This window comes from Panthera leo, chromosome C1 (genome assembly GCF_018350215.1).
Source record: "Panthera leo isolate Ple1 chromosome C1, P.leo_Ple1_pat1.1, whole genome shotgun sequence".
In the NCBI taxonomy this organism is placed as follows: Eukaryota; Metazoa; Chordata; class Mammalia; order Carnivora; family Felidae; genus Panthera; species Panthera leo.
The window spans coordinates 181,035,630-181,047,975 of NC_056686.1; the positions used below are offsets into that span (position 1 = coordinate 181,035,630).

Genomic DNA, 12,346 nt, shown 5'->3' on the forward strand with positions numbered 1-12,346 from the left:
ATTAAAAATCTCCTGATTATCTCATACTTGTTTTTATAACTGGATTCTTCAAATTAGGAAAGAAACAGGCTTCCATATTGAAATCCTGTATTTTTAATGTTTATTTAGCTATAAATTCTAGACAAGAAGACTTGAAATGCTTCAAACGCATTTCAAAACACATTCGTTGGTAGATACTAATTAGGAACATAATTGAAAAGAGATTATTTCCTAAGTGATCATTATAGTTTCCAACTTGATCTTCATTTCAGTAGCAGAGATAACACCTGGCCTGAGACGGGCACTGGAGCCCTATGACTCACTTTAATGTTACACACACAGATTTCCTTTTAGGCTTTCTGACCTTGACTTTCAAGCTTTGGTCAAAGTCCTAATGGACATAATTACATATTGGATCTAGTACTTAATTAATAGGAGCCAATCTCTACAATTTAGTCTCTGAACTAAATTGAACAAACTCCCCAGGGCTTTAACAGAGCAAAATAAGTTGGAAATTTACATGGTTCTCTTGGTACCTGATTTCCATTTCCTACTCCCCCTTTTTAAACTATATAGCTGTAAAAGCAAAATTAGAACATAAAAGATGATACAGATAATTCATAACATTTCTCTTTGATGATATACCAAAGGTGCAAATATCTTCCAAGTGTGATTCCCCTATAATAAAAGTTTTTTGAAAGAAAACAAAGTATCTCTCCTGAAGAGTTTGGTTATTTTGCAATCAGTATCAACTGAAAGGGTGAGCATACATTCCATTTACATTTGCAACATTGCTAATAAATCAGGTATCCTAACATAAAAGTCTAAAGAACTGAAAAATAGGAAGAGGCTCATATTAGAACCATACTCAAAAGCAGCCACTCTATTTCATGCAAATTCTAGAGAGTTCAAGTAAAGAGTAATAGTCACACAGGGATACACACAATTCATCATAAACATATTTATAATGTTGTGGACTCTCCACCCTTAGAGGATGGAAGGCTTTCTTTAGAACTCATATTCTGGGTCTCTCAGGACATAGCTCCCACACAAGTTAGAACTGGAGAACACGTGGCTTTAGTATGCCCAATGTAGAAGCCTCCGTTTACTTGGGTCTTGAGAGAGCTAGGGAAGTGTGAATGGATGGGATTTGGTCTTGGACTTGAATAAGCCTGGCAGTGCCATTCTAGTAATTCAGCTACTGCTATCTTTACAGCATCAGAAAAATATTTTTGTTGGCAAAAACAATTTGGCCCTTAGTTTATTACCACAGGATTTGAGACTTTAGCAAGTACATTTTCTTCTCTCTCTTTCTGTTTCACACATGCAACACACACACACACACACACAAAAGTGATAGTGTGATAGTTTAGTGGTTTAAGATCAAGGGGCTTTCAGCTTGGACTGTGGGTTTGAACTTTAGCAAGTCCCCAGCTGGGCAAGTTATAGACCTTCTCTGAAGCTATTTTCTTATCAGCAAAATGGGTATAATGAGAGTACATAGGGTTGTTTTGAGGATTAAGTTAGAAAATGTATGTAAAACACTTAGGTAAGTTCTGACACCCAGTAAATATTCAATAGCTGTTCATTAGTAGTGGTAGTAACAGTATTAGGATAGAGGAATTAAAAAATGCTGATACCTTCCCCAGATGCCACCACTATTAATGCAGTTTACAAACTACTTCTATGTGTTTATTTCTCCAAACATAGCATCTCATTATGTGTCCTTTATTATGCTATACCTGGCAGTCCGCTCATTCAGAACAGAGTCATTCAAGGCACTTATGTTGGGACTTGAGTGGACTTTTTTGTTAATGACAACTCCCATGGCCCTTTGTCTTGAGTTAACTCTGGTTAGGGACAAAACACAGTTAAAGACACACAGAGAAGCGGGGGGGGGGGGGGAGCAATGGGGAGAAGGGAGACAGTCATTTTAAAATTGATTAGAACTATTAAGGAAAGGAATAGTATGTAATGAGAGAATCATGGTAAGTTAGTACAGGGAAGAGGGTTCTTGAGATAGAGAAGCCTTCTTTGAGAACGTGAAATCTAAAGGATGAGAGAGTTTCAGGTAATCCAGATTATCCTTTTTAGCTGTAGAACATTCTACTTTATAAATACATTGTGAAAATTACTTTTTTTTTTTTTAAGAAAAACAAATTTCCAATCAGATGCCATTAATGCTGGACAACCAACAGTGATACTCTGTTGTAGGCAGTATTTTTTGACATTCTACTGTCGTCCATCCTAACAACCTTTTGTTAGGTAATTGATGATAATGGTGATAGGGACCATACTGTTGCTTCGGTTATACGTTATTAGATCTCAAGGATATTGCAAAGCATTTTGCCTATATTATCTCATTACCTGTATTAGTTCATTTAATCTTAAAAAGCAACTCTGGAGCACTTTGGGTTGAATATGGCAGATGGAACATAACATTATCTTTTCCTCCTCAACTAAAAGTCATACACAAAAAAAGAAATAACAAAGATACAGCTGTAAAGACAGAGAAGGAAATGGGCAAGAGTAATAAACAGTTTGAAAGGTAGAAAGGAAATAGTGAACTATTTCCTTAGACAATTTAGCCCTTGGGGATGGGAATGGTAGGACGAAGGATGCCTGTTGGGTCTAGCATGCCAGAAACAATTGAATTGCAAGCACTGGGCCCTTATGAAAAAGGAAGTGAATGGTAAGCCTGGAAACCAGGGGGTGTTTGAAAATCTATGTAAGGAGCAGACTCTCTCATCTCCCAGATTATGAGTGTGCATATTTAAGAGAGTTAAATACTAACTTCCTTATTGAAAGTCAATAGCAGATGCCTCAAATTGATGAAGTGGCAGGATAAGCATATTATTGTAAAATATGGAGGTAAATCCCTAGAGAAAAGCTCAGATAATGGAGGGCTTTGTTCTGGGAGGTAGAATACACGGCTGTTTGTATTCTACATTAATTTTTTTTTAATTTTTTAAAATGCTTTTTATTTATTTTGAGACAGAGAGAGACAGAGGGTGAGCAGGGGAGGGGCAGAGAGAGGGAGACACAGAATCCGAAGCAGGCTCCAGGCTCCGAGCTGTCAGCACAAAGCCTGATGTGGCACTTGAACCCACAGACTGTGAGATCATGCCCTGAGCCGAAGTCGGACGCTTAACTGACTGAGCCACCCAGGCGCCCCTACATTAATTTTTTTTTAATTGTGGTTAAATATAGGTAACAAAATGTATCATTTTAGCCATTTTTAAGGTCTAATACTCAAAGAGTACATGAAGCTGAATCCATTAAACAATTCCACTCTTTTCTTGCATCTAGAAATTAGGTTTTCTTAGCATCTAAGGTAAAATAAAATGGAATGGATTTAATCATTATATTTGTTTTTGTTGTGGTAAAATATACATAGAATTTGCCATTTTAACCATTCTTAAGTACATCGCGTTAAGGACATTCACAGTGTTGTGCAGCCAGCATCACAACCCGTTTCCAAAATTGTTTCATCATCCCAGGTAGACACTGTACCCATTAAACATGAACTTCCTCTTCTCTTCCTCACCCCATCCCCCCACCCCAGTACGTGGTGACCTCTGTTCTAGTACTTTCTGTGTCTATGAATTGCGTCTTTCCTAGGTGTCTCATATCAGTGGAATCATAAAATATTTGGTTTTGTGTCTGACCTACTTCACTTAGCATAATGTTTTCATGATTCATTCATATTGTAGCATGTATTTCTTCCTATTGAAATTTAAAGCTAATGTTAATGTATTACTTTAAAAAATAGTAAAACAAACAAAACCCTGCAAAATACTGCTCAATTTTTAGGTATTGAAAATGCAGCTGAATGATCAGGTTTAAGAAGGGCCTTTCACGGCCACAGCTAGCAAGTTAATGGAGTTGGGGTTCCAGTTTGATTCTATCTCTACGATGCTTATTAAATCAGCAAGATTTCTTTATCCATGATTACTTCACACATGGATTATTGCTATAACAGCTTCCTAATACATTAGTTTTCTATTTCTGCTGTGACATGTTACTTCCAACTTGGCGGCTTAGGACAATACAGATTTATTGTTTTACAGTTTGTAGGTCAGAGGTCTGACATGGGTCTCGCTGGGCCACATTCCTTCTGGAGAGACCCATTTCCCTGCCTTTTCCAGCTTCTAGAGGCCACCCATATTCCTCAGCTTGTGACTTTCTTTCTGTAGCAACATTGCATCACTCTGACCATGCTTGCACAGTCACATGGTCCTCTGACTTACCTGTCTCCATCTACTTGTGTGATTAAATTGAGCCTGCCTGGCTAATTTGGGATCATCTCCCCATCTCAAGGTCAGCTAATTAGCAACCTAATTCTATCCCCAATCTCTACTTTGCTATGAAAACTAACATATTCACAGGTTGCAGAGATTAGAACATGGATATCATTTGCAGGGGTGGGGGGAGGCATATTCTGCCTATCAAACGAATCATACTTGCTACTTCCTTCTTACCTGTGGTCGTGGCACTTGCTGGTTTAAAATTCTTCAGCAGCTCTTAATGCCTTCGGGGTAGCATTCAAACTCTTCTGTATGGTACACAAAAACCCTGCTTACTGGCCCTGTCTCATCTCTTCCAACACCCCATGTCAAAAACACACATCAACACCACGGGTTTCAGTTCCCCGGTTGAGAACCACACTATTACTCATTTCATTCTTCTGCTTGCATTTCTCTGTCCTCTGTTTCATTACTTGGCTGTTTCCTACTAATCCTTAGGTCAGACCTTGGATGTCACTTCCTTTCTGAAGGCATTTTTGCTTTTGTTGCCACGGCAACCCATACCTATCTCCAATATAGCACTTTCCATACTGTACTGAAATTGCCTCCTTCGTTATCTCCTTGACTGGATTGTAAGCTTCTGAAGGGCAAGAATTCTATTTTGTTTGCCCTCATTTCCCAGCTACTTGACAGAGTGGCTTGCAACATAAAAGGAGCACAGAATTTTGCTTGAAGATATTTCCAACCCTTAATTAACACTTACCTCTTTTTTCCAAGTCTCCAAGGGAGACTTGCAGAGGATAGAGATTCATCTAAGGACTGGAGTGAGTGTTTAATCCCCTAAGTGAATTTCACTTTAAATCTGCTGGGATATGTTTGCCTGCACCTGACCAATTCTTCATTGATGAGCAAGTTCATAGCTCACTTTTCCATGACTAATCAAAATTGTTAACATACACTTGATTCTGCTTAATTTTTAATATAACTTTACTGGTATAAATAAATACTTGAACAACTACATCAAATCACCATAAAGAGGGGAAAGCTTTTCAACTAAATGTATAACCAGATTGGCTAATTAACTTTCTAATTTAAGAGACTGTGGAATAAACATCTCCCTTGGAATTGATTCAAGCTAGTCAAGCTGAAAGATAAAGCAGAAAAGAACAAATGTTCACATTATAAGTATCTTGAAACGTTTTTATTCTGTGCTTTATTCCATTTAAAATTTCCATTGACCTGCCACATTTATAGACTGAAAAGCCACCAGTTTAAGGTTCTACAGATTTTTTTTTTAATTACCAACTTTTGCAGAGAAACTAATATAGATAACCTCACAAAAATAAGAGGCAAGGTAATGTAAGGGCTAAGAGCATAGCCTCCGGAGCCACACTGTTTGCACTGGAGTCCTGGGTCTGCCACATGCTCTGTAACCACCTTGATTTCTTCATCTGTGAAATGGGCATAATCATATTTACCTTGCAGGGCTATACAGGGTTAAAAGAAGTTATCATATTTAATTAATCAACACATTTTAAACTATACATCTTCATGTATTTAGGGTGGGAAGAAAGACACTGAAAACTAATTCCCTAGAGAAAGCAACTGTCACTGTAATTGGAATGAAACCTGAGTGTGAGGAAATCCTTGGAAGCTGTAGGTGAGATCATCTATAAGGAAGCAAGCCAAGTATAGTGGGTTCTTAATTATTGGGCACTGCCAGAATCATTCCTCAAAAAACAGTAGGGAGTATCTAGAACTGCCCTACAGATGTGAAATGGTAACAAGAGGTGGTGTACGGGATTCTGTGAAAAATGCAAAAGTGACTTATTCTAGTAAAAACATAATTTGAGCTGTACTTAGAAATAGTGCAGGGAAAATCTGGAAATCCCTACAAGCTACTCTTGTTTTGACAATTCATTTATTGTCTTCCCTAATGTTTAGAATTTAGTTGCATTCCTGCTGTCAAACTTAATAAATGAAGATAAGCAATATTTGTTAAGCTAAACCAAATTATCTTGATTTTAAAAGATGTATTTGATTGGTTTCATAAATGTCAGGTGTGAAATGGGTCTCATTATTAATTGTCTTGGAATCTCTAGGCAAGATTTGAAATATGCTCTCTTGTGATGACATTTTAAATGAACTTTAAAAATGAGTTTATTAAGTTTAACCAGTTAAACAAATGAACCTGCTTTAAAAAATACTTGCATGGTAACTTACTGCTAATTCAGTTCCATGTTGATAACTTTCTTTAAAGCGTAACCATCGCCAAATCCTCTTCAAATTTGCAATATTAATGTGGATTATTTATGTTGCTCTTTTTATTCCTTTGGACTGGGAGTGAAGATTTGGAAAGTTGATTTTTTGCTGTGCTTTCAGAGTTCTAAAGGATCCAAAACAGCTGCCTCTTGGCATCTAGGCCCCCAAGCTTGGTACAAACTTACCAAACCTACTGTTTTCCTTCATCTTAGGATTTTCTGAGTGAACAAGACTGGCTAGGAGCAAGATTAAGAAGATGGGAATTTGTCTAGTTTTCCTTTTGTCCTTTTGTACCACATTACCCTTGGGAAACCAGATGATCATGTTTCCTCTCTCTTAAAACTTCCTCTTCAGAGAAGATAGGAAAAAAATACACCCTCACGGCAGTATAAACAATAAAATAGTGGTAACTTCCTTCAGGGTCAAAGTCCCTTTGGTTTCAAGACCCGGGAATAAAGTTCTAAATGTGGAATCCCAGGGATCGGTGAGCACAATAGACTAGGTCTGGGACAAGAAGTCTTCCTGGTACCATGTGCGCAAATGTGTGATGTGCCTGGTACCCTGGTTCCAGCTGCGATCTTCTTCCTTTCATTCATTCTTCCTAGTGGTTCTTCCTATTTCTCCTAGGCTAGGTCTCATTCCTATTTTCGAAAGCACTTGCCATGGCAAATCAGAAGCTTTAAGCCTCTCCCTTATTGTCTTTCTTCCTGTCTAATACTAAAGGCCTTTTGTTTGTATTGCAATGAACTGAAACTGAAGGATCTAACTCGGCTAATGATAGCATCCTCTAGGGAAATGATATAAAAACTGACTTTTCTACTGGGGGAGGGGTGTTGTTTCAACTGTTTCATTTCTCCAATCTAGTTTCATTTGTGCAGGTCACCTGAAACTCATTTTATTGGATAAGCCTACCAACTTAAAATGGTCTCACCTGACAGGGACATCAGTCAAATCTTGCTCACCGGGGTGGGATTGGTTCCTTTTTCCCTTTGTGTACCCTCCTCAAAGTGATGGGCTCTGTGGAAGAGGATGGCCGTGTCAGTTACATGAGTGTTGCTCATTAGAAATGGCTACAAGGATAGCTATGCTCCTACAATGAGCACTTCCCTGCAGATTCTCACAGTCTATCTTAATTTTGGGAATGGAGAGTCTTTTTTTTTTTTAATGTTTATTTATTTTTGAGGGTGGGGGGCAGGGAGGGAGGGAGGGGCAGAGTGAAAGGGAGAGAGAATCCTAAGCAGGCTCTGCACTGTCAGCGCAGAGCCTGGTACAGGACTCGAACCTACCAACCGTGAGATCATGACCTGAGCCAATATCAAGAGTTGGTTGCTTAACAGACTGAGCCACCCAGGTGCCCCAGGAATGGCGAGTCTTTAGATGAGATGTCAGAGACATAATTTCTCAGGGGATCAGGAAAAGACTGCCCCACAGATTCCACTTCCCATCCTGACCCTGGGTTTGACATGTTAGATGTCACAGAGTGCCTTAGGTCTTAAGGAACAAAAAGGGGCATGCCCTTTACATTTCTCTGGCTTCGGATCTGGAGCAGGAGCCTCTATCTCCAAGCTGAAATACATGGTCTCCAAACGTGAGTAGACAGTTGTTAATTTTGAGGCCTAGGTTTAGAACATAGTCCTGATTACTTCTTTTTCATTCGTGAACACTTGTTTCTGGTACTTTGTACCGCCTACCTGAGGGCTGTACATCTGTATAATTTAGTCTTACAGGTTCTCTTTCCTCAAGGCATAACCCTGTCTGAACCAAACTTGTTTGGACATGTGAAAATTGAGAGTTTAAACTGAACATGAATATAAGTAGTTTTCTTTATCTTTGGTTATTACTAAACTTAATTCATGGAGAGAACAATTGTTTGAAAGGTCTGATGTCTTAGAACTGGTTATGTTCTTTACACATTTAATTACAAGTTCTTAACTTTGTTGTTGATAGTCACTGTTTTCCCCTTTACTAGAGGGAAACCAAGTTTATGTCACAAACTTCCTTCAGTCACAACTAAAGATGGAGGTATGATGTGTGGTTCTTATTTTCTCTCTTTATTGCAGCTCTTTTTTCTTTTTTCACTTATTTTGAGAGACAGGACTAGTCAGGGAGAGGCAGAGAGAGAGAGAGAGAGAGAGAGAGAGAGAGAATCCCAAGTAGGCTCCAAGCTGCCAGGTTGAGCCCGATGCGGGGATCAAACTACAAACCATGAGATCATGAGCCGAGCCCAAGTCAGGAGTCAGAAGCTTAACTGATGGAGCCACCCAGGTGCCTTATAGCTAGCTGGTTCTTTTCTAATCCTCTGAGGGGCAAAAAGTGCCATCGGATTTACTATATCATGCCTCACAAAGGTAGGTTGGTCATGCTTAAAATTTTAGATGAAATGAAATTGTGCTTGCAGCAGTGTGAATAAGCAAAACAAATGAGAGGTAAACCATTTACACGTAATTCGTAATTCGGTACTCTGTCTTCCTCCCCAGGCTTTTGCAAATCATCTACACGGTTTTTATAGTTCAGGTGAGCTTCTTAATGAATCAAATGAGGTAGATAGAAAAAAGTAACCTTTTTAGAAAGTTCTGATTCTAAAATATTAGAAATCTCTTACCCTGACACATTCCTTGTATATAAAATGGACAGAAATAAAACCTACATTATAGTGATATTTTTGTAGCACTCTCCATTGTTTAACTCAGCGGGTGATTTTGGAGTAGGCCTTCAACTCATTTGCTGAGATTCCTTTTCCCAGTAGGAAAAGTAATATACTAGTTTGCAGCTCATTTACTGAACGTAGTAATTTTACTCTAAGCCCTGCCCTACTCAGAGTGGGTATACTTGATCATATATGAGTTTGGGTAAGTGTATAGAAGTGGGAGTAGCCATGGTCTATTTTCAAGTAGGTTTATCCTACAGTTTTATGCAGGTATATTTATAATATGTAACAATTAGTAACCGAACCAATTAGAATGGAAGTCTTTGATAACAGGCTGTCCTGTAGGTTTCCTGCTTAGCCAGATCTTAACCCTTTCATTCCTGAAATGTGGGAGGTCTGGAGAGTCCTGGGAGAAAGGGCTGGTACAGGTACAGGCCATAGGGGAACTGGACTCAGAGCTGTGGCTGTTGAACAACTTGTATGGAGGTATCTGAATACATGATGAATCAGTTCAGCTGCACTTGTGTGAACCAGCTGAACAGTAGCCTTATATAACTAGAAAGCAGCGTGGGTACCCTAAAATATAAGGAATGTAAGTACTGTATTTTATTGATATTTAGAAGAAAGACATTACATATATTGTAAAAGTGCTCATAGTAATGTGGTCAATAAAATAATTATGAGTCTTAAAACATAAGGGTAATTGGGAAGCTTTTAGTGTTCTTGACCTAAAAGATGTACTATACTGCTTTTATGAAATCTAAGGACTTAACTTCTGATTATATGAGATCTAAGGACTTCAGAATAAATTTAGACCAATTTTCTTAACCATGAATCTGAGGAAAATGGTCATTTTCTCCCAGCTAGTGACTATGGTAAGACTTGAAGCAAGGACTCAGACTTAATCTCTTCCCTACATCTCAGGACTTCTCCTGTCTGTGAAACTGGCACTAGTGGGGTCAATGGATTGGCTTTCCCCAGACAAGAAAAAAGGGATATAAGAAACTTAGTACCTTGGCAGTCAGTAGGTGTTTATTAAGCACCCAAAAGATCTTTGCAGAGATACAAAACAAAAAGAAAACCTTGCTTCACGGAGGTAAATATGCAGAATAGCAAGACATGTAGCCATACTAACTGGGTTTCAATTCCAATTCTCCTGTCTGTGATCTTAAGTCACTTAGCTTCCTGTGCCTCAGTTTCCTGGGGTGGGATAATAATATCTACCTCACTGTGTTTTGAGCATGAAATATATATGTAAAGCACTTAGTAACTGATCCATCGTAAGACTTGCTATTACTATTGATCACGGTTTTATGCACTCTGCTAGACATCAATAAAGCACCCCCAGAACTCATTCTATTAAACAGATCTGACTGGATGCAGAAACAGGCACACCAGACAGAATACAGATAAGCCTCACCATGAAGATTAAGTAACTGTAGGAAGCAGAGTAATAAAGCAAAGAGAAGGTGTCCAGAGCCACCTTTCAGGAAAATATGGGTTATGAATTGCTTAAGAAAAGGGGAGGAGACAATTCAGGTGGCAGGTATGCTGTGAGCAAAGGAATGGGAGCAAGAATGAGCACGAGGTAGGCAGGAGTCCGTGGAATTGCTTGGCTGGATCAGGAGTTTTTGCCGTTGGGTGTTAAGAAATAATCAGTGAATTAGGTAGTAGGAAGTGGTGGAAAAGCTTGGGAAGTTGCCAAAGTCTCAATAATTACTGTAAGTGTTGGACATGCTCTCTGAACTCAACTTTTTCTTTGAGGTTTGAAAGGCCTGCAGGAAGTGCGCTTGAGAATAAATTGTGGGGTGGAGAGCGAACTATGCAAAAGGTCTTGCGCTTAGCGCTAAATACGAGTTCCCTTTTGCCCTAAGAGACCGAAAGGTTATTTTAACAAAGGGGAGGGGTTAAGTTAGTGTAGATGTTTAACTCACGTACAGATAAACATCTTAATTTATCGATCTGAAACCTTTTGGCTAAAGCGTTTGCGCTTACAGTTTCCATTACTCATCCGCCTCCCCAGGGCTGCAGCAACCGACATGCAAAACCGGGATAAAAAGCGAGTGGTAAAGGGCGCTCCACGCATGCGTTAGAAGCCGCCCCAACTCCCCCGCAGCGTCCTTTCTTGGAACAAAACTACCGCGGAGCCACGGGGCTCCGCAGTTTGCGTAGACTCGAATTTCCTACTGCTCGCTCTGCCCGTGTGGAATCCCGAGAGTGGTGCAGTTCCCCTCCGCAAGTTGCGTTGTCCGAAGTGAATGGCTGGGTGGTGCGTGTACGCCCAGAGCGTAGCACCCATAGGCGGACGGGGTGCGGCTGCGCAGGGACCTGAGTGGGCCTTGTACGCCGGTAGCGTAGGGTGGTGTCTGACGCGCGGGCCTCCGCGACGCAGTTAGCGCAGCTGGCTTTGGTGAATACACGATTTGGTGCAGCCGGGGTTTGGTACCGAGCGGAGAGGAGATGCACACGGCACTCGAGTGTGAGGTAACTATAAAACCCCGATTTGTTTACATTCCCTCCCCCAGAACCGGCCCCATGCGCGGCGGAGACTGCGAGTCCCGGGACGGCGGGGGGGTAGAAAGGGAGACGAGAACCGGGGAGTCCGGGCTGGGTCCCTCGGGGATCCGGGCGCTGCAGTCGGCGGCGGCGGCGGCGGCGACGAGCCGGAGCAGAGCGCGCGGTGGGCTGCGCGTGGGGCGCCGCGGCTCCTCGTGTGCGCTCTGGACTGCCGCGGGGTTGGCGGCCGGGCAGCCTTCGTTCCGCGTGCGGGGCCCCGCGCCCGACCCAGCCTCCTGTTGAGGCCGGGGATTCGCGCGAGGAGTGGGGGAGTGACCGCTGGGCGGGCGGACGGCGGTTGGGGGGCTGCGTGCGGGCGGCCCGGGGGCCGAGGATGGCGTTGCCAGAGGAGGCGGGGACCCTAAGGCCGGAGGGTGGGAGGATCCGCAGTCAGGCCTTAGGGGGACTTGCGGCGGCGACGAATGCCTCGATTTTTCCTGTCCCGTCCTCCCCTCCGGTGGGGTCGGGCGAGGAGCCCCCGGGATGGAGCCTGGGCGCCGCTGTTAACTGGAGGCTAACGGACGGTGGCGCCTCTGCTCCTGCCGCGGGAGGCCTCGTGGAGGCTTTCCTCCCCCACCAACCGAAAAGCCGAGGCGGGACGCGGGGGAGTTAACATCGAAGCCGGCTGGGGTCCCCGGAGCTGAGGCCTTAGGGT

General features: G+C 41.6%; 1 protein-coding gene across 4 annotated transcripts in view; it reads left to right on the plus strand.

The window, feature by feature from the left end:
• The window catches only part of SLC39A10 (solute carrier family 39 member 10), a 151,141-nt gene that overhangs the window by 72,449 nt on the left and 66,346 nt on the right, over positions 1–12,346 (plus strand). Inside the window, exon 1 of one of the 4 annotated variants that reach the window (XM_042949527.1) lies at positions 11,517–11,619. The exons of 1 other annotated variant lie outside the window; for it this stretch is intronic. The gene's annotated coding sequence lies outside the window, so the exon portion shown is untranslated. Of the gene's footprint in view, positions 1–11,516; positions 11,620–11,792; positions 11,816–12,294; positions 12,345–12,346 lie in introns of those variants that run through there. 2 more of the 4 variants (XM_042949529.1, XM_042949530.1) reach the window with 2 other exon arrangements.